General features: G+C 40.6%; 1 long non-coding RNA gene across 7 annotated transcripts in view; it reads left to right on the forward strand.

Annotated features, from left to right (window-relative positions):
- The window catches only part of LOC108390160 (uncharacterized), a 73,825-nt gene that overhangs the window by 17,304 nt on the left and 35,940 nt on the right, over positions 1-20,581 (forward strand). For 4 of the 7 annotated variants that reach the window (XR_005055907.2, XR_005055904.2, XR_005055906.2 and 1 more), the window contains exons 4-6: positions 324-516; positions 7,711-7,848; positions 9,326-11,625. This is a non-coding gene — a long non-coding RNA (uncharacterized lncRNA). Of the gene's footprint in view, positions 1-323; positions 517-7,710; positions 7,849-9,325; positions 11,626-12,008; positions 13,066-20,581 lie in introns of those variants that run through there. The other 3 variants (XR_001851443.3, XR_005055908.2, XR_005055905.2) reach the window with 3 other exon arrangements.

Consider the following 20,581-nt stretch of genomic DNA (forward strand, 5'->3'; position numbering starts at 1 on the left):
AAACTGTGGTTTTTGTGTTTATTTTCACAAATGGGGTCATATTTTATGTATCATTCTGGTATTTCTTTCTTTTGATTCAGTACTATGCCTTGACAGTATTCCATGTTGGTACTATTACTTTTCATTTTTTCTGCCTAATATGTAACATTTCATAGAATAGACATACTGTGTTTTATTTAGCTATTTTCCTATTGAGGGACATTAAGGTATTGTCCTTTTTATTGTTATAAATGATTCTGACATTTAAATGTCAGCATTCTGATCCTAAGCCTTTTTTTTCTTTTCCTTGCACTCTCCCTACGTGATCTCAACCTCTCTGACAGCTTTATTTACCATCTACAAATGGACGCCGTTCAAATCTCTCTCCAGACTGCTTATGTAAACAACTCCACTGGGATGGTTTGTGGACTTGGCAAAATGCAGCCTCCTGCTCTTCCCACTTGCTCCTGATCCAGTGTCCTGTCACAAACAGTACCACCACCTACGTAGTAGCCAGGCACAAGCCGAGTAGTCACTGTAAGTCCCTCCCCTCCCCACCGCTCCCCTCTTCTGACAACCCGCCACCAGGACTTGTCCTCCCTAGTATTTCTTGAATCCAGTTGCGTTCTTTCCTTCTTCACTGCCAATATCCTGTACCTTAGTGTCCTAATTTATAAGCATATTTATGAAGATTAAATTAATTAACATATAAAATGCTTAGAATGGTTGGTTGTTCAGTTCTCTGTGAATGTTAGCTGTTATCAGCAGCATCATTTCTTCCCCACCCCCTTTTTCATAACACTTTTCAATATGTCATATTTTTCTTGGTTTATTCACATATTTCAAATTCAAATGTAAATTTTCTGAGAACAGGGATATTTTCTGTTTTATTCACTGTTGCATTTCTAGCCTAGGACAATGCATGGCATGTTGTAGATACTCAGTGAATATTTGTTAGGTGAATGATAAAACAGCTTCATATGTATTGTAAGGCTTTTCTTGGTCTCCCCAGCATCATCTGCCTCAGGAAACTTTGTACCCTGGCCTACACCGTCCCCGACCCCAGCTCATCCCATCTCTTCAGATGTTCTTTCTTGCTGCAGGACCTTTGCATATGCTGTTCCTTCTGCTTAGAACACTCTTCCTCAAATGTCAAACTTCTTGAAAAATCTTTCCTGCTACTGCCTAGGTATCTCCTATTCATCCTTTAAGTTTAAGCTTCGGTGTAACCACCTAATTAGCTTTCTTAATCTTAGAGCTCTGTATGCATTGCCTTTAATTATCTTACATATTGTAATTATTTGTCTACTTTACTAGACTTTAAGTTCTGTTGGGCAGAGGTGAGGTGGAAGGATCCCTTGAGGTAGGGGTGGTGGTTAGGAGGGATGGAGTACTAGGGTTATCACCTGAGGGCTAAGAAAGGTATGCCTTATAATGTCAGGGTGAGGTCTAGACATTTGATCCTAGTTCATTGTCATTCTCCTTATTCCATCTTTGGCGATTCCAGTGTTTGCCTAGATGAACCATCTAACATGCTTGAGGTGACCCATCTAATATGCTTGTCTCTCTCTAAGACATAAAATCAGGGTTAAACTTGGCAGGGGACTTGCCTACAGACGGGGCATTGATGCTGAGTTCAAGGATCTGGGAGGTAGATTATTTACTCTGAGTGGCTGATGGTAGAATAACTGAGAGTAGAGTGGAATCCTAAGCAAGGAAGGAAGCAAAAGATCTTCGGGATAAGGTGAGGCAAAGATAAATAGGAAGATGAATCATTAGGTCAGAAATCTAGAGAATCAAGATAGTGGGTGGAGTATAAGAAGGGGCAGGGCAAGCAGTCAGGATTAAGGCCATAAATAATCATGGGTATTACTTAAATCATCTTTTGGCATTCTTACCTCTTCAGTGTAGAACCAGCTTTTAGATTATAAGAAGGATCAGTTGACATGCAAGGGTTTGAACTAGGTTGCCTACTACTTTGTATTTTATGTGCTGTTTATTAAAGTCAAATCCCTAGATATCCTACCTTACCTCTCCCCCCACCTCACTTCAGTTTCTGTTCCCAAGAGCCTACGTTTCCTGCTTTAAATGTACTAGTTAGCTCAGCTACACCATCTTTGGGAAAAGCTTCCTGTATAGACACCGGCAACAATTCTGGCACACCCTTCAGGTAGGTGAGGATGCTCCCTTCAGGTAGGGCGAGTGCTCCTGTGACTGCATCCCCCCACCAAAGCAGACATAGGAGCTGGCCTCAGCAGCTGCTGCCTAACCCGAATCTGTGGAATTCCTCTGAGTTCTGGAGATGGACGTGTGAGTGTAGAGTATAGGGTGGGACTCCGTCGGTTGGCAGTGGAAGATGGGCGGGATGTGCATCAGTGGTAGGATCTGAAGATGTGTAAGCATGGGCTTGGCATTTCGGTGAAATGGTCCTTGAGTTTGTGGCAATGTTAGGGGGCTCTGACGTGCTATGTGGAGAGTCTTGGTGAGTAGTGCTAGTCATTAGCCCTTCGAGGTGCTCTGTATGTTTCCTTCATAGCCTGGAGCCCTTCTGCAGACTGATGAGTAGCCGGCATTGTGGTGGGTGCTGAGGCTGGGGGGATCATGGTGATAGAAACAGTACTCACTAAGGAGGGGTATATTCTCTCTTGAAGGCTGGATGGAGTGATTGTGTAAACATACTGGGGAGTGTAAGGCCCAGTCTCTTGGTCTGTGCGAGGCATCTGCATGCCCCTCTTAGGGCTCTGCTGGGCAAATCAACCTCAGAGAACCAGAGATCAGGAGTGTTGCGAGTGATTTCCTCAAGAGCGCTCCTTGTCTTTAAATCCTCTGCTCTCTAGGCCCCATGCTTTGATGTCCTGCCTCCTATTTTCTTTGTTGGGGCCTTCAGATTTCATAATCCATTATGACTCCCCTTTCTAGATTACTCCATACCTAGCTTGACTCTTGACTATATGTAGTCTCCTAATTTTGATATTGCCAGCCAACTTCAAGTGAGGGCCTTTTCCTCTACTAGCTCTGTTTATAGAGCTATGATTTTAAAGCTTTAATATATCAGAATTACAGGGGGCATGGTGGGGGAGCTGGATACTTACTTAAAATGCAGATTCCTAGTCTCTACTCCTAGCTATTCTGGTTTGGTAGCTTTGGAGTGGTAACCAGGAATCTGCATTTTGGTTGGGCTGGCTTCTCAAGTGACTTGGTAGGAGATGATAAACTAAACTAGAAGATTCGGCTGATCCTCCCCACCCCTAAAGGGGAAAGAAGGGTATTTGAACCCTTAGATCCTAAGGATCTAGGATCCTTAGTCTGTTACCTGTCATTCAGTGGGGACAATGGATAACTGTCTCTATGTACTGGTACCTCATTTTCTCATTGCCGTGGTAGGCATGGAGCACAGATGAAGTAGAGGGCCTTAATGACTCCCCTGTGGCTGATCAGTACCTCTGGGATTTATAAGGGCTTCAACTTTAGACTTAGAAAGCAGTCCAGAACATAGACCTTGAATGCTGCCAGTTGCACTTCGTGTTTGTCTCTGGGGTGTCTCACTTTACTGTGCCATTGACTCTGCCCTAATATAGGCCATCTTCATTTGGTCTCCAGTCTGTCCTCACTCCCCATTGCAGCCATCCTCTATATAGATCCCATTGTCTACCTATAAAATAACCCAAACCTCTCTTCCTTCTTCTCAAATCCTCTGTTGCATTCCATTACCTATACAATCAAGTCCACATATCTCAGGTTGGAATAAACAGTCTTGCACAATTTGCTCCAAATTGGGTCTACAAGGCCCAGCAAGATATGGTCCTTGCCTGTTTCTCAAATCTCATCCCAAGCTCCTCTCCTCCTCATCTCCTGCAGGCACCCTTACCTGCTTGCAGTTCTTTGACCTCTTCTTCAGCTCCCTGGCTTAAGGGTTTTTGCAGTGCTATAGCTTCTACCTAGAAAATTCTTTACCCTGCTCTTCACCTCATTAACCATCCCTTGTCTTTAAGTGTCAGTTAAGCATTATCTCCTTTTAAATGTCTCTTCTGGCCACATTAAACAAAGCAACTCCATATTATTCTCTATCTTTATACCCTGTTTGCTTCCTTTAGACCATTTTCCACTTTATTGGTTTGTCTTTCTCTCCTACTAGATTATAAGATCCATGAGAGCAGAGACTGCTCACAGATTGTATCTTCAGAGTCTAGTGCATAGAGGCACTCAGTAATTATTTGCTAAGTTGCCTTTTACCTTCTTGTGAGTACTTGTGCCAGTGCTTTGTGGCTCTGCACAACTCTTACTCTTTCTGTATGTTTTTGCCTATGGCGGAAGCATCTGTTCTCACATCAGTTTGGTCAGATTCCTTCTTGCCCTGTATCACTTCTCTAAGTAATTCTTTGACTTCCCCAGGCAGTGCCACTTCAGCTGAGACAGCACTTGGGACCCCGTAGGTGGACTTTTCACCCTGCGTTGTGATTTCACCTGTTAGAGACAGATGACACATATTGTCCTTAGTTTATAGATGACAACCCAGAAGCTCTGAGAGGTGGATTAACTTGGAAATGGCAGAACTGAGATTCAAACCCCAATGTGTCTGTAGTGCTCTCACTCATTCTGCCTCACTGTGCTCTCTGAAAGAAACCATATAGCAGACCAGAGACACTGTAGTGAAAGAGGTGCTTTAAAAAAATTACTTAGGTAATGGAAGTGTGTGTATATATATATAATTTCCTCAGAGATAAGCACAGTAAAACATACATACTATTGACAAACCATTAAAAGGATGGAGTAAAGGGTGACCATAATATTCAGAGGATGATAGGTATTTCATGTGTTTCCTTGATCATATCTTTGAGTTGTGACTCCTTGTGACAGTGACAAAGTCAGTAACCTAGTAGAAATGAGCCAAGGTGAAGCACTATTAAATTCAAACCAAAGCAAATATTAATCACCATTCGTAGTTGCTCGGAGGATAAAGAGTGAGTCTGAACATTTTTGTTGAGGGGAAAAATATGCAGAATTGGTATGCAAATCCTTTAACACGTGTTGCTTAAAAAATATATCTCACAATATATTGATAAGGGACTTGTTGAGTAAATTATGATTAATATTACCATGTTATTAGACTATTAAAAAGAATAAGACACACACACACACACATGGAAAAATCTCCAAGACCTATCAAGAGAATACTAAAGTGAGGTGCAGAATAGCATTGTAGCATGCTAGTATTAGTGTTTGTATGGAAGAAAAAGGGGAAGACTCCATATACTTGTTATACTCTGGAAATTTTTTTAAAAACATCTTTTTGTGTTGTTGAAATTTTTTTTTTAACCCATGTGTATATTGCCTTTTAAAAAAAATCGTGGTAAAAAATATAACAAAATCAGCATTATTAACACTTCCTCTGGGGCACTTTTCTGACACCTCAGACAAGATCAGATTCCTCCTTCAAACGCTTTGAAGGCAACATTCTTAATAAATATAATTTATTTTTTTTAAAACAGCAAAAATATTTCACTTTGAAATGTTTTTAATACATTAAAAGATACAGGAAACAATACACCTACATCCATGTACCCACCACTGAGATTTAGACAGATGTTAATATTTTGCTTTATAATTCATGGTTTCAGTTTCACATTTGTACAATTACATGATTGATATCTGGCCCCAAACTGGACTGTAGGTTTCATGAGGAAAGTTGAAACTATGATATTGTATTACATCTCCAGGGGCTAGATAAATAGGAGCTGTGAAATACATATTTCTTGAATGAATACTGATAGGGTGTAATTTATCTAGTAACTTCATATATTACTGGTAAGAGTGAAAACTGGAACAACATGAAAACCCGGATGGTAGTAAAGACTTAAAAATAACCACAACTTTTGACCAGATAATCATACTTTCCAGATTTCTAACTTAAAAATAAATCCTCAGTGTTATAAAGTTCTGTGTAATAACATATGTACATAGAACATGAGCATGAGTAAATAAAAAGTACTATCTAAGGGGAAAAATATATGGGAGATAATACATCAAAATGATAAATATAACTGAATTTTGATGGTTACTGGAATATTTATTTTTCAACACTATTATTTGCAGAATTTCCTGTGTAATAATGGCATGCTAATTTTGTAATGGAAATGCAGGAATTTTAATAAAAGCTGTCAATGTTTTTGACAAAAAAAAAATGTAACAAAAGTTTCCATTTTCACCATTTTTAAGTGTACAGCTCAGTGTTGTTAAATATATTCACAGTGTACTAAAGATCAGCAGAACTTACTCACAAAAACTGAAACTTACACTCATTAAACAACTCATTTTCCCTTCCCCCTAACTCCAAGTTAACCACCATTCTGCTTTATATGTCTATGAATTTGACTACTTTAGATATCACATGTAAGTGGAGTCATGCAGTCTTTGTCATCTTGTTACTATGTTTTTTCACTTGGCAGAGGTTTATCAATGCTGTACCACGTGACAGGATTTCCTTTTTAAGGCCGAGTAATATTCCACTATATATATCCAGTCCACATTTTCATTGTCTATTTATTTGTCAATATATTGCCTTTTATAAATTTTTAAACAGTACTTCACCCCGATAAATGTGATTCTGAAAAGTTGGATAAAGTGCGCATGTGTGTGTACATCACACACATGCACGCAGTAACGGGGACAGGAGTTGGGGCAGTTTTAAATTTATCTCCTTAATCTTTACAGAGAACAGAGTGATCCTTTTTGTCTAATGAATGATCTCCAACTTCATGTCTTGGATTTTTATATTTGAGATTTTTCTTGAAACATATCTGCTAAGGATGGAACAAAACAAGGGGAGATTGTGTTTGAAACTAAAGATAGTAGTATATGTCAGGATACCCCACCATCTATCTTACTTTACCACCTCTCCCATTGTCTTAACTAGCATCTCTCTTCTTCCTGTTCCATGCTCTAGAAATCTTGGAGCCTCCTTTTTAATAACATGTTTTCTGTGTTGTGAATTTGCCTTCCCAAATAGTAAACTTTTGAAGGCAGGAAGCATGTCTTATGATTATATCCTATAGTGATGGGAGTAATAGAAGTTGCTCAAGAGCTACATATTCAAGAAAGACAAGAGGTGGTGAGAAAGAGGCTCCTCTGCTGAAGAGATGATTGCTTTTGGTTTTTCTCTGACTCTTGTTTTCTTCACTAGTGAAGAATTTCTTCTACTTGCAGACTAAGTATGTTGGAGTGTGTGTCAGTGCATGTGTGTGACTGAGTGGGTGTGAGGTGTTCCCTTCTGAAAGCCCAGGAGACAGGAGAAGCTGAAATGGGACCTGAAGGCCTGTGGCCTGAGAGTATGTAATGAGACTTTGTGTTGCAACCCTGAGGGGAATCTCAGTGTTTTACCATCTTCCTAATGTCAAACTTAGGTATTTAGCTGTCAGCAGGGCAGCTGGACCTGTATGTGCCTTAAACTTCTTAAATTTAGTAGCACATAGTAGGACTGTTTGATGAAAGTGATTCGTCATTTTTGGTGAGAGTAAATGAAAGCATGTACTTACACAGGGCCTGGAATATGTTGATACCCAAGAGGTGACAGAGAGCTTGTAAAAAATATTTTGAAACAGTAAAATCTTTCCCTAGGTCCCCTACCTGTACTCCTGCCCTCTACTCCACCTTCAGGCTAAAGAAATAGGGAAAAGCAACATGGGTCCCACCTTTGGAAAGTCTTCAATTTCTTGTTTGTGGCTTTATGCTTAGGTGAGAAGTGCAATCTGTCCTACGTATTTGAGAGCAAATTTATCTGGACCCTGTCTACCACATTACTCAAAATTTCACCCAAGACTGAAAATCTTCCATTCAAACTAGCATGTCTGGTCACCTTGGACAACTTTCTTGGTAAGGACCTAGTCTTGAAAATCTTAGTAGGGAAGTCTGTGACTCTCTAGGGTGGTCTTAGGAAGGCGGTACAGGGGTGGGCAAGAGTCTGACTTAGCCAGGATAATTTGCTGGATTCAGGTGTGGAGGCAGGGATAAAGTAGGAGGCAAAAAGGGCATGGCTCTGTGTCATTTTCTGCTCATAGGACAATGCAAGCACCCATGTGCCAGGGCAGAGCTCTAGCCTGCTGGGTCTTGTCACCTCCCTGTGAATGAGTCAGTGTTGCTCCCGGCTACCCTGAAAGGCATTTGGGGTTTGTAGGAGATGAAATAGGGAATCTGAAGCAGATAGCCTTGCTTCAAGAGATTTGCAGGGAAGATGTGTGCCTCCTAGAATGTTTCCCATCTAGCTCTGTAGGAGTTTCCATCCTTCTTTTGCCCTCTCAGCTTACTTAAACTTTTATCCCTTTCACCTTATCACGGGCCTTAGTCAGTGGGAAAAGAAGGGAAAAGGGTGAGGGGGCCTGGGGAGAGTTAAAGAACTTGTGGGGATATATGGATTTGCTGTCTGTCCTTAAATCCCTTCTGGGACAAAGTGTAGGTGTGGAGAGGAGGATGAGTGAGTGGGTGGCAGAACAAATGCTTCTTGAACCACTTCTCTCGCACCCACCCTGGACCCTTGCTTGTTGTTAATCTCTGTGTTGTTCCTCTCTCCCATTTAAAGCATAAGCATGTATACACATGTAATTTCCTATCAATGGAATCTACCTTAAAACTGGTTTTCTTCCTTAATGCTGTTTTGCAATCTTTTTTTCACCTTTTTTCCCAGGTTTATTGAGATGTAATTGACATGTACCATTGTGTAAAGTTTATATGATGATTTGATATACATATATATTATTAAATTATTACAATATGAGTAACACATCTGTCTCACGGTTACCTATTTGTATGTGTGTGTGGTGAGAATCTTTTTTCATTTGTATGTTATAGACATCTTTTCATGTCAATAAATACAGAATAGCTGAAGTATAGTTCTGTGTGTTAGATATACAAGAATGCATTTTAGTCTCTAAAATATTCTCTAATAAAATCTATCTCATCTGTTGTCAATGGGACCTCCCCTGATTCCCTTACTTATACTTATAATTGTAGCAAACCCCCTTCCTTTCCTCACTCTTTTCTCTCCTTTATTTTTCTCTGTAGCATTTAGCACCACTTGATAGACTGCAAGTTTTTCTTATTGCCTAATACCCTCCATTAGAATGTAAGTTCCATGAGATAGGGATTTTTTTCTTTATTGTCCATTTGTCTGTATTTGCTACTGAGATTACTTCCTGGTACACAGTTGGTGCTCAGTAAATGTTTGTTGAATGAATGAATGTATTGGACTTTTGGTATACCCATTGGGTTATTTGCAATATTTTTGTTATTATGTACATTCTGTGCTAAGCATCTTATATATAATCTTTGCACATTTGTCTTCTTCCCTCCTTAGGATAAATTCCAAGAAATGGAGTGATTGAGTTGAAGGATATGCACACTTAAAACGCTGATTTTTGGAGCCAAACTACTCTTAAGAATGTTGACTTCTACCAACACCAAATAAGACTGCATATTTCTCCACATCATCAGTAATGCTGGGTTGTGTGTTTTTATTTTCCCCGTCTGATAGGTGAAAAGTGTTCTTGCCATTATAACATGGCAGTTGAGACTGTGACTCTGGGACCGGCCTGTTGGGGCCTGAATTCCAATTCAGCCATTTACCTTGTAACCTTGAGTAAGTCATTTAAGTACTGTCCCTCAGTAAAGTAGGAATAGTGATAACACCGATTTCATGAGGCATAGATCAATTAATCCAAGTAAAATGCTTTGAGTAGTAACTAGACATGGCAGTCAATAAGTATGATTTATTTTACATTTCTTCAAATATTAAAGATTGAACATCTTCTCAAATGTATTTTCAACATTTATATTGTTGCTTTGAATCACTTATGTCCTTTGGACATTTTCCCTGTAATATTTTCTTAATAATTTGTAAGAGCTTAAGTGTTGTTGACTTTTATGATGCAGAATTGTTGTTCCCAGTTTGTCATTTATCTTTCAACTGTTAATGCAATTTTTTTGCCTAGAAAACATTTTTAGACAGAGTAATCTTTTCTCTTAGTTTTTTCTGCTCAATGTTTAGAAAAGGCATACTTCCCTCTCTCAAAAGTATAAAAATAGTTACTCATTCTCTTTGAGTACTGTGTATGTATATTTTTAAATCTTTAAATTTTAATATTTAAGTCTTTAATCCATCTGGAATTTGTTTTTATATGAAGATAGCAGTTGAGATCTGGCTCTAATTTCTTTTCAGTTGGATGGTATCTCAAACCCATTTTTTGAGAAAGAAGAAATGGGAGCAGCAGCTTTTAATCTATTCTTCCTTCCCCTAAATTAGAAGTAGAATATCCTAGAGATGGCAGATCTCCATTTCAGAGAATGAATTTAATGTTTGGAGTCAGTCAGTAGTCATTCAGTTGCTAAGCTGTGGGATGAATATGCTATGTAAAGCACTTTGGGATCAGAACTACAGCTCAGATCTGAGTGCTAATACTGCTGAACACACTGGTGCAGCTTCTCTGCTGGCTCTAGCAGTTCCTCCTAAGTGGATCCTAATTTGGGGATAGCTTTGAAGGGGTCATTCTTAGTTTGGAATGATAAGCTTTGTTTCTGTTTCAAGAAACAAAGGAAGTGACTATAGCAGGTATTTCCTCACTCCAGCTTGGGGGTATTGATCAGGTATTGATAGGAGATATTGAATGGTAATAAACCCATTGTGTTCTAGCTCTGCCCTCATCAGCCCTTATTGGAAGTCAAGTCCCATCTAGTCTTTTGCTTCTGACTCAAAATGGAGGGAGGATGATTCCTAATAACAGGGCATTCACGTATCCCATGGTAGCTACTGTCTGCCAGAGATGATAAAGAAGGGTAGCTAACTCTTCCATGGGCCTATATTATGTGCCAGGAACTCTTCTAAGCACCTTACACATATATAAACTCTTCATCAGGTAGGTGCTCTGTACTGGATTGAATAGTATCTCCCCTAGAACTTATGTCCATAGTTGTTATTTGGACATAGTCTTTATAGATGTAATCAAGATTAAATCATATTGGATTAGGGTGGGCCTTAATCCAACGACTGGTGTTCGTTTGAAGAAAGGGAGACACACACATGCAGGGAGGGCAGCCATGTGAAGATGGAAGCAGAGATTGGAGAAATGCTGCTACAAACCAAGGAATGACAGGCATTACTGGCAACCACCAGAAGCTGCAAGAGGCAAGAAATGATTCTTCCCTAGAGCCTTCAGAGGGAACATGGCCCTGCTAACATCTTGACTTTGGACTCTAAGAGAATAAATTTATGTTGTTTAAAGCCACCCAGTTTGTAGTATTTGTTTCGGCAGCCCTGGGAAACCCATACATACTCTCTTTATCATCTCCATTTTCAGATAAGGAAACTGAGGCCCAGAGAGGTCAAATATTTGATGATCTCTCTAGGTCACTGCTCTGCTGGCTGGGCACTTACTCTGAAGATCCTCCTGTTGGCTGTTGTCCTTCCCCACCTTCACTAAGGCCATCTGCTTTGTGGTGGTGCTGGGGCTGAGCTGCTGGATGGTCCCTTTCCCAACACAGCAGGCCACAGCTTTTCACCATTCTTGCCTACCGCACACCCTGAAGTGAAACTCCTCTCAGAAGACTTCTGGCTGTAGCCTGATCATTTCAGCAGATCTCCTCCTAGTCCCACCCCTCCAGGTAAAATCAGCCTTTTGTTTTTCATTCCATATTATATCAGAGAAATGTTGGTGACCTATGGTGGGAGGATCACCTAACTTCTGGCAATTGGCCTGCTATACTTCCTAGAATTCCTGTCTACTAGACAACTCAAGTCTTGTTTTTCTTTGGAGCTTTTAGGATCTCGCACATATCTCACTTGTGACATACCCCAGTCCTTGAAGCAGAGAAGGAGCAGCTTCATGGCAGCATTGGCTGTAAAGGCCTTGGTCATCTGTTCTTAATGAACTGAACCACCCCAGTGGCTCTCTCCTGTCAGAAGAGTAGGGGGAAATGTGCATTATCTGACCCAGTTCATTCATCTCTCTGAGCAGCTACTTGTCTAACCATGTTCTCTTCTGCAGCATCCCAGAAGAGGTTTCCTTCCTCTGCGTCCCATTACTGGCTGTGGAATCTTGTCTATTTTCCAAAACAGGCTTTTTGCTTTGGCTCCTGCTCTTTTTCTCAACTGTTCTCACTAGACTGTGGGCCCTATGAACTCAAACCATACCTGTTTTGTTTGCTGCTGTATCCCAGGACCAAGCCAAGACATGGCACTTAATAGCTCTTCAAGATATGTTTATTGAATGAAGAAATGAATATTGACCTTGAAGCTTTGTAAACCTGATTTTCCTTGCTTCTTGCTGAAGGAAAAGACCAGATTAAGAACTTCAGAGTTCCTAAGCAATAAAAAGATTATGATGTCCCTCATACTTTCAGCTCTCAGTATGTAGTTCAAAAACAGTATTAAACATAAAGTATAAGGAAATCCAGCAAAATTCTGCTTTTTTTCCATGGTGACACTTGGATACATATAATTTAAAACATTTGTTACTGTCTCTGCTTGGCCATTTCCGTAAGCATATGCTATGGGATAATCCTGCCTGGACCAGCCCCTCCCTCACCTTGGACTTCACCTTCATTTCTTCTTTACTCCACCTGTTGAAGCTGCCAGCCAGCCCCTTTCACCTAACAGGAGTGCCTGGCTCCTGAGACTCAACCTGGGTTAGTGCCCCAGGCTCCTTGGGACTTGCCAAGAAAGTCAAGTAGAACATGCATACTCCTAGAGAATTCCTCAGAATGAGAATCCCTATGCTGAATAGTGATTTGTAGTCAGCATAGCACATTGTGCCAAGTGATTACACTTAGGCTGTTGTTAACCATGTCTGCTTCTGTGATCCTGTATGTTGTAAAGCTCAGACATTTGCCTGTGGCCCTCCTTTCTGGATCACTAAGAAGTCAAGATGTAAGCCTACTTCTGCCTCCTGTAAATCGGGGCCTTGTTAAGATCCTTTGGAAAAATGAGAAGTCGAAAGGCAGGAAAGGACATTAAACCAAAAGACCGCTGATAATAGGTATCATTACCTTTTTCCTTCTATCATCTTAGGATTTATTCTACTCTCTTTCTGGCTTCCTGAAATAGGTACTTAACTCATATAATTTCTATTCTTTTTACTTTATAATATAAAATTTTAAACCAATAGCTTTTCTTTGAAGTACTACTTTTGCTGGATATTATATTTCAATAAGTAGTGTTTTCATTGTCATTCAGTTTCTTTTTTTATTGGAAACTTTTTATTTATTTTATTAAGGTATCGTTGATATACATTCCTATGAAGGTTTTACAAGAAAAACAATGTGGTTGCTACATTCACCCATGTTACCACCCGTACCCTGTTGCAGTCACTGTCCATCAGTATAGTAAGATGCTAGAGTCACTACTTGTCTTCTCTGTGCTACACTGTCTTCGCCATGACCACCCCTAATACCATGTGAACTAATCGTAATACTTCTCAATCCCCTTCTCCCTCCCTTCCTCCCCACCCCTCCCCTTTGGTAACCACTAGTCCCTTCTTGGACTCTGTGAGTCTGCTGCTATTTTATTCCTTCAGTTTTGCTTCATTGTTATACTCTACAAATGAGGGAAATCATTTGGTATTTGTCTTTCTCTGCCTGACTTATTTCACTGAGCATAATACCTTCTAGCTCCTGTCATTCCATTTTTAAGTATTTTAATCTTTGGTCCTTGACTTGTTTAGTAGTGCTTTTTTAATGTCTAAATTTGCAAAGATTTTAAAGTTTTTTTTTTATATATTCTAACTTCCTATAGACCAAGATCATGGCCTGTATTATACCTGTTTGTTTGAAATCTGTTCAGTGTTTAATCTAGTACAGGGTAATGTTTTATAAAAATCCTGTGTTTGATTAAAATGTTTATTCTCTAATTTTGGATGCAGAATTCTATGTCCACTAGGTGAAGATTATTCATTGTGTTATTACCTATTTTCTGTCTTCTGTCTACTTGAGTATATGCACAGTGAAAACAGTCTATAACTGCCTTCTTCACTGCTATATCCCCATGACCTAGAACAGTGCCCAACACATTGTATTAATGTAATAAATATTTGTTGAATTAATTAAATAAATGAACTACTAAAAAAAAAAGATCCTTTGGAGAAGCAAGGTGCGATTCGGAAGTGGAGCCACAGCAGAAGGGGTAGCCAAGTCTCCCAAGTTCTTTTCTGGACCTGTTGATTTGAGTTGTGATATTCAGCAATCTGAGTTGCTGTCCTGTAGCACTCATTTTCAGCACACAGTGATACAGGCTGTGCTTGCAAGGGAAGAGGCCAACATGCCAGTCCCCTCCTCTAGGACAGCCTCACCATTAGATGTCCTTCCTTTCATTTGAATTTCCAGGCTCCTTTTGTAAATGTAGAATAGGAACCCAGTAATGTCATCCACATTTTACTTGAATTCATTTAATCAGAATTGCTTTCCATCTAGCAGGGTGATTAGATCAGCTCTTCTAAGGGATGGGAACTTTGATGGGGTTTAGGGAAGGTTTCTACATCTTGGCCTTGGACAGTCAAGAGAATAACGAGGTCTCCAGGTGCATGTTGAACTAGATGGGAAAGAAGAAACTCATCCCTGGAAAGCCAGGCATGTTATTGGAGGTTTTTTGTATACTTTCTTATTTAATTATAATGCAAACCAGTGAAGTATCATCTCCATTTTTGCACACAGGCAAGCTGAAAGTCAAAGAAGTTACATAATTTGTCCAAGGTCAGACACCTAATAGACAGCTGAGCTAGGATTTATTTCTTCTCAGGTCTGTCCAATTCCAAAGCCCATGATATTTTCATAAAGCATTTCTGTCTATCACAAGATTTAGGAAAGGAAGGTGAAGGAAGAAAAGATAAGGAGATACCATGTTTGAGACATGTTTAGCCAGGGTATCCTGTTTATCTGTTTATAGAATACTAAGTTCTATATATAGGGATGCTGCAACAACATAAGTGGGAAAGATACCAATTGGCTGTAGGGGAGGATTTAAAAAAGCCTTTGTTCTTTACCTCTAGGTCTTCATTGCAGCATTTTCCTCAAGTGTCAAAACACCACTGGTAACTCTGGTTTTCTGCTTAAGAGGCCGTCTTCTATCATCCATATAAAATCTGTTGATGTGTCTTAAGGAGTAAGCCAGGCTGGGGGCAGGGAGGGTGTGGTGTGCCCTTGTTGTATGTTCTGGAGCTGTTGGCACCTGCTATATGACTATTACAGTGAATTATTATTGAGTAAACAAGAGGTGTCTCTTGCCTTCCTAAGGGAGACCAGATGGCAGTGGTTGCTGGCCCAGATCAGGGGAGCCTGACTTTTGGGCTGGCAGAGGAGCCAGCTTGAGGGTGTCAGGTCATGGAATAGAAGAGACAGGCCTAGTCTGTTAAGTGGTGCAATTCCAGGGGCACTATGAATATCTCCTGTCAGTATAAGAACAAAGAAAAAACTGAAGAAACAAAACAGCAGCAGACTCACAGAACCCAAGAATGGCCTAACAGTTACCAAAGGGAAGGGGACTGGGGAGGGTGGGTGGGAAGGAACTGATATGGGAATTAAGGGGCATTACGATTTGCACACATAATATAGTGGGGTGCACAGGGAAGGCAGTATAACACAGAGAAGACAAGTAATGATTCTATAGCATCTTACTATGCTGATGGACAGTGACTGTAATGGGGTTTGTGGTGGTGACTTGATAAATGGGGGGAGTCTAGTAACCATAATGTTGCTCATGTAATTGTATATTAATGATACCAAAAAAAAAAGTCTCCTACCCCTTAAAGACTTGCTTCAGTTACTTGCTGTTGGTTGAAACCCACAAGTGAAAATTTTTTCCCTTGATTTAAGTTTTTGAGACCCTGTTAAAAATGAAGAGACACCAAGAACGGGTTTGACTGTGAGCATCTTGGTCATGAAGTGGAAGCATGAATGAATTTTTAAGATTGATTTCTGAGAACTAGACTACAGGGGCAGAGAAAAGAGGGCAGTGTGTCTGCAGTCATAAGGACAGGAAGAAGTCACCACTGAATTTGAGATGAATTTGAAAAGAGAAGTTGGGTCCCTAATGAAACATTTTGTTTCCTTCATGTTTTTGTGTGAGAAAAGACAAACAGCTGAGGGTGGTGGGAATTGGAGGTTCTTGATTCCCAAGGAGGGGTGTTGGGTAGAGATTTTTCCACCAGTGTGATGTGTATATGGCACATTGTTGTGTGGAAAGCAGCTGACAGGCAGAATGTCAAGGAGTATGGGACCTTTGAGTCTGCGGTTTGCTGTGATGTCCTCAGACAAGACTGTCACAGATCTTAGGAAGCAGGAGATAGCTTCTGAGAAATGATGTACAATGGTGGTGCAAAAGAGGCCACCAATGACAACATGAGCAGGGTACTTCCTCAGTTGCTGCTGGTCACAGACAACTTCTGGTCTTGATTTCCCAATGAGCTGTGCTGAGGTAGGTTTTACCGGAAAGCAAAATAAGCCATGTCAAAAGCAGTGACAAAGCACTTGGGGTGTCCGTGCAAAGGTGTGGGGCATTTCCCTCTTGTCTACTCACTCTGTGGAGCCAAAATAGTCCAGAGGCTGCCAGCATAGAACCTGTGGTTTAGATCTACAACTTTTTTGGCCTTAATCTCTGAAGAGAACCTTCCTAGTTGATTTTTCATCATCTTTGAATTACCAGTACTCTCAAATTGCTTTTGTGATTTGAATTTTCACATCTTTTCCTCCTCCAGGGAGTCTCTATCAGAGCAACTCAAATCACAGTGTCTTTTCCAGCTCCTCACTGTTGGGTTCATGGGTGCCCTTCACCCTCAAGCTTCAACTTCTACTCTGTCCACAGTCCTACCCTAAGTCCAGAGCATTTTCTTTTGGATCAGACTTTGGCTTCATTCAGGCCTCTGGGGTTCTTACTTATTTCTTCTGGCACATTTCCCTATAGGGCTGTCCTAGAAATGGTCTCCACCTCTCACCTAAAGTTTGACTGGGTCTGGACCTCCTTCCTTACTGGAATCAGCCAACTCTGTGGAAGTTTCTGGATGTAACATACCCCTTCTTTCTCCCTAACCACCAAAATCCCATACACCAGATTAGTGACATAGTTGAACCTGCAGATCACAAGGATTTTGGAGCCAGCACCCTCAGCAGGGAGGGACTCCTGGGCATGTGAAGAAGTGGCCTGAGTGACAGCTCTGTCCACCAGTCCCTGCCTGTCCTCCATTTTACCTTTATTTTGGCTTTTCCTTCAGAGAATAAAGTTTTGTGTAGTTATCCTGCTGGGACCCACTAGCCTTGTCTAGGACTGCAACCCTGCTATCAACCCCTCACCATAGGCTGTGACTTTTGCTTTCCAGCCTCTTTTGCGCTACATGCCTTCTGAGATACTAGAGCCTTTTCTTGCATCTAGGCGTCAGTAGGTAGAGTCCTGCCCATGCACAGAGCTCCCAGTGTTGACCCCCCTCAACTGTATACTCTTGGGCTAATTGGATGTCATGCTGGCCTGTACAGCTGTGCCTCTGGAACAAGGCCTTTAGCGTAGTCAAACCCTTGTCCTGAATTTCATGCTGGCTGTCCAACTGCCTATGCCTCAAAAAGAGCTTTTTCATATGCATTTATAAAATTCCAGAAGGAAGATAGAGAGTATAATGTTTTCCAACCTTATTTAACTAGAGAACCAGTTTTTTTTTTTTCCTGAAGGACTATTTGTTGAGATCTCACTGAATATGGTATTTGGTGGAGTATAATATTGGAAAGTATGTGGCTTTAAAGAAATGGATGTCAAATGAATGAATTCCAGGTGAAGGTAATGTGATAGTAAAAAAGTTGTTTGTGGGAAGGAAATCACTCATGGTGCTTTTCATTTAACAAATGCCCACTGAGCACCTACTATTTACCAGTCTCTCAGCTGGAATCACACCATGTATTTGATACTCACCATGTGTCTGCATAAAGCCCACTGTCATCTGGAATGGGGCCCTAAGGTGGGGAGGAAGTATGAATTCTACCTTCTTTTTCTCATGTTTTGATGCTCTTCCCCATTCATCCAGTTGAAACAGGAAGTGGTGGATGGGGTGATGCCATCATGGCCACAGACAACATCAGCTTCTAGATCCAAGGAAGAAGGGCTTCTCTGAGGCTTCCTGTTCCAGGTTTGACCTCTTCCAGGATTTCTCTAGCATTCCCGAGGACCCCTTCCCTCCCGTCTGGGACTGTTCATCTCAACATCAGTCTCAGGTTTTACTGCTAGTTCAGGAATTTGACTACATATGGGGGATCAGTGCCAAGTGGGATGGAGCTCATTCTTATGGAATCGGTGTGGCACTGTAAAATTGCTACTTTCCATATGAAATACTTCTTTTATAGTCCTGACTATAATAAGTCTCTTCAACCCTTTAGTGTAGATAAACCCATACTCCATGGGCAGGGCAATCTTATAGGTGGAGAGCCATTTAAATCTGGCAGGGTGGGTGACTAAGTGCCAGAACTCCAGCTGGCACAGCTAGTAATCAAAGAAGCAGCTAATCACTTCCTCTGTATGCCATTCCCAACCAGGACAGCCAGGAAAAGACCACTTGGAGAAGACAGAAATCTCTGACTATGACTCCTGATTAAGAAATTGCTAGGTCTCTTTGAGATCTTAGTGTATGTGTCTTTACTGTAGTTTGAGGGAAATCTTTGTTTGGCCCATCTTAACTCAATTGGCTGAGCTACTCATATAACAAACTAGATGGAAAGGCTCAACTTTGACCCTGCCCTTAGATAAAATATTCTTTGAACATCCAACAAGTAGCGTCCTCTGCCCACAAGCTCCACCACAGGGGCTTTGGCCTACGGCACTTGTCCATTTCTGTTACTTCCTCTGAAAGTCCATGGTTTTAATTGAAGATTAGGGAGTGAGCTCACTTACAGGAAGGTAGAAAGAGGGCTTGAGATGGGCATTTAGAGATCTTAGAGCCCAGTCAGTTATTTGGTCCATCTGTAGGTATTTTTAAGTATCAGGTTGTCTGTAACTGCAGAAGGCTCATTTCCCTGATGAGCTCATCTTTGGCTAAGAGGCTCCCTGTAGGAAGACATTTCCTAAGATTCTGTCCTTAGCCCCCCATCTGTCCTCCCTTCATATACAATTCCTGGATGATATCATCTGTACTTATGGTCGTAGCTACCACTGATAGGTCAAAAACTCTCAAATCTGTATCTCTAACCTCAGTCTGTCTTCTGAGTTCCTGACTCATGATGGCCAAACAGTATTGATATCCTAACCTGTATGGCTCTTAGGAATTTTAAACTCAGCATGTCCCAAGCTAAATTACATCTTTCATCATCCCATTCTCTTCCCACTATTCCCCTTCTTCCTATTCCTTTTCCTCCTTTGTTTCTTGACTAAGGAACACCACCATTTAAGGTCATTTGTAAACTTCTGCATCACTATCTTCCACTGTTCCCCACCATGAATTTCATAGGTTCTGAGTGTAATGTAAGATGTTTAGGATGTAGATGGGTGGTGCATGTGGAGTAGAGATGGGATGATCCTCAGCTTCTTTCTTGCACAAGCAGAGTAATTAGCAACCTCCTCTGCTGTCTGCTTCTATAAACAACTTCATGCAGTTTGGTTCCTTTTAAAAAGTTCTGAGGATTGGGTATTCTGGTGTAACCCTAGCTGGAGCCATGCTTTCCTTTAAAACTTTGGCTTAAAGTGTCATTTTACAACTTGTAGAAAGTCTGATTCCTTCACCCAGATTTTTTCAGATTTGTGGGAGTTCCTATATTTATGGTCACTCAAATTATGAGCTCTTGCTTCTACTAGTTTATAGACAGTCTTACTGTCTCAAGCATGCTGTTTATATCCAAACTGACCCAGATATAGAAATATCTCCCAGCTTAAAGCCTATTCTTGTGTAGCAGATTTTATAAAGGTTTGGGTAATGGAGAGTATTTTACATTGCAGCAAAGCAAGCAACTTGAATTGTAATACTGGCTCTCTCTGTTCCTTAAAGTACTTTTGCCCACCTCTCCTTTAGGGATATATCACTTTTCATATCACTCTGTACATGGCTTTGGTCTGTTATAATCTTACCTTTCTCTCCTCTGCAAACCTACCTTACTTTATTGCTACTGAGCACCCCGAATACTTCTTAGTCGATTATGCAAAGCAACTGAACTCTAACTCCCTCCCAAACTCACGGCTGTGTGTCCAGAGTCCATACATGGGCTCTGCTGAGGAAAAAGCCCTTCTACTTCTTTAGCCACGCAAAGGATTTGTAGAACCTCTGATGTGTTCTTTTACATTATCTCCCACCTTTGAAAGCATTTCTTATTTTTTTTTTTTTGAGAGGGCATCTCTCATATTTATTGATCAAATAGTTGTTAACAGTTAACAACAATAAAATTCTGTACAGGGGACTCAATGCACAATCATTAATCCACCCCAAGCCTAATTCTCGTCAGTCTCCGATCTTCTGAAACACAATGAACAAGTTCTTACATGGTGAACAGTACAAGGGCAGTCATCACAGAAACTTTCAGTTTTGATCACGCATTATGAACTATAAACAATCAGGTCAAATATGAATATTCGTTTGGTTTTTATACTTGATTTATATGTGAATCCCAC

Source organism: Manis javanica, chromosome 1 (genome assembly GCF_040802235.1).
Source record: "Manis javanica isolate MJ-LG chromosome 1, MJ_LKY, whole genome shotgun sequence".
Taxonomy (NCBI): Eukaryota; Metazoa; Chordata; class Mammalia; order Pholidota; family Manidae; genus Manis; species Manis javanica.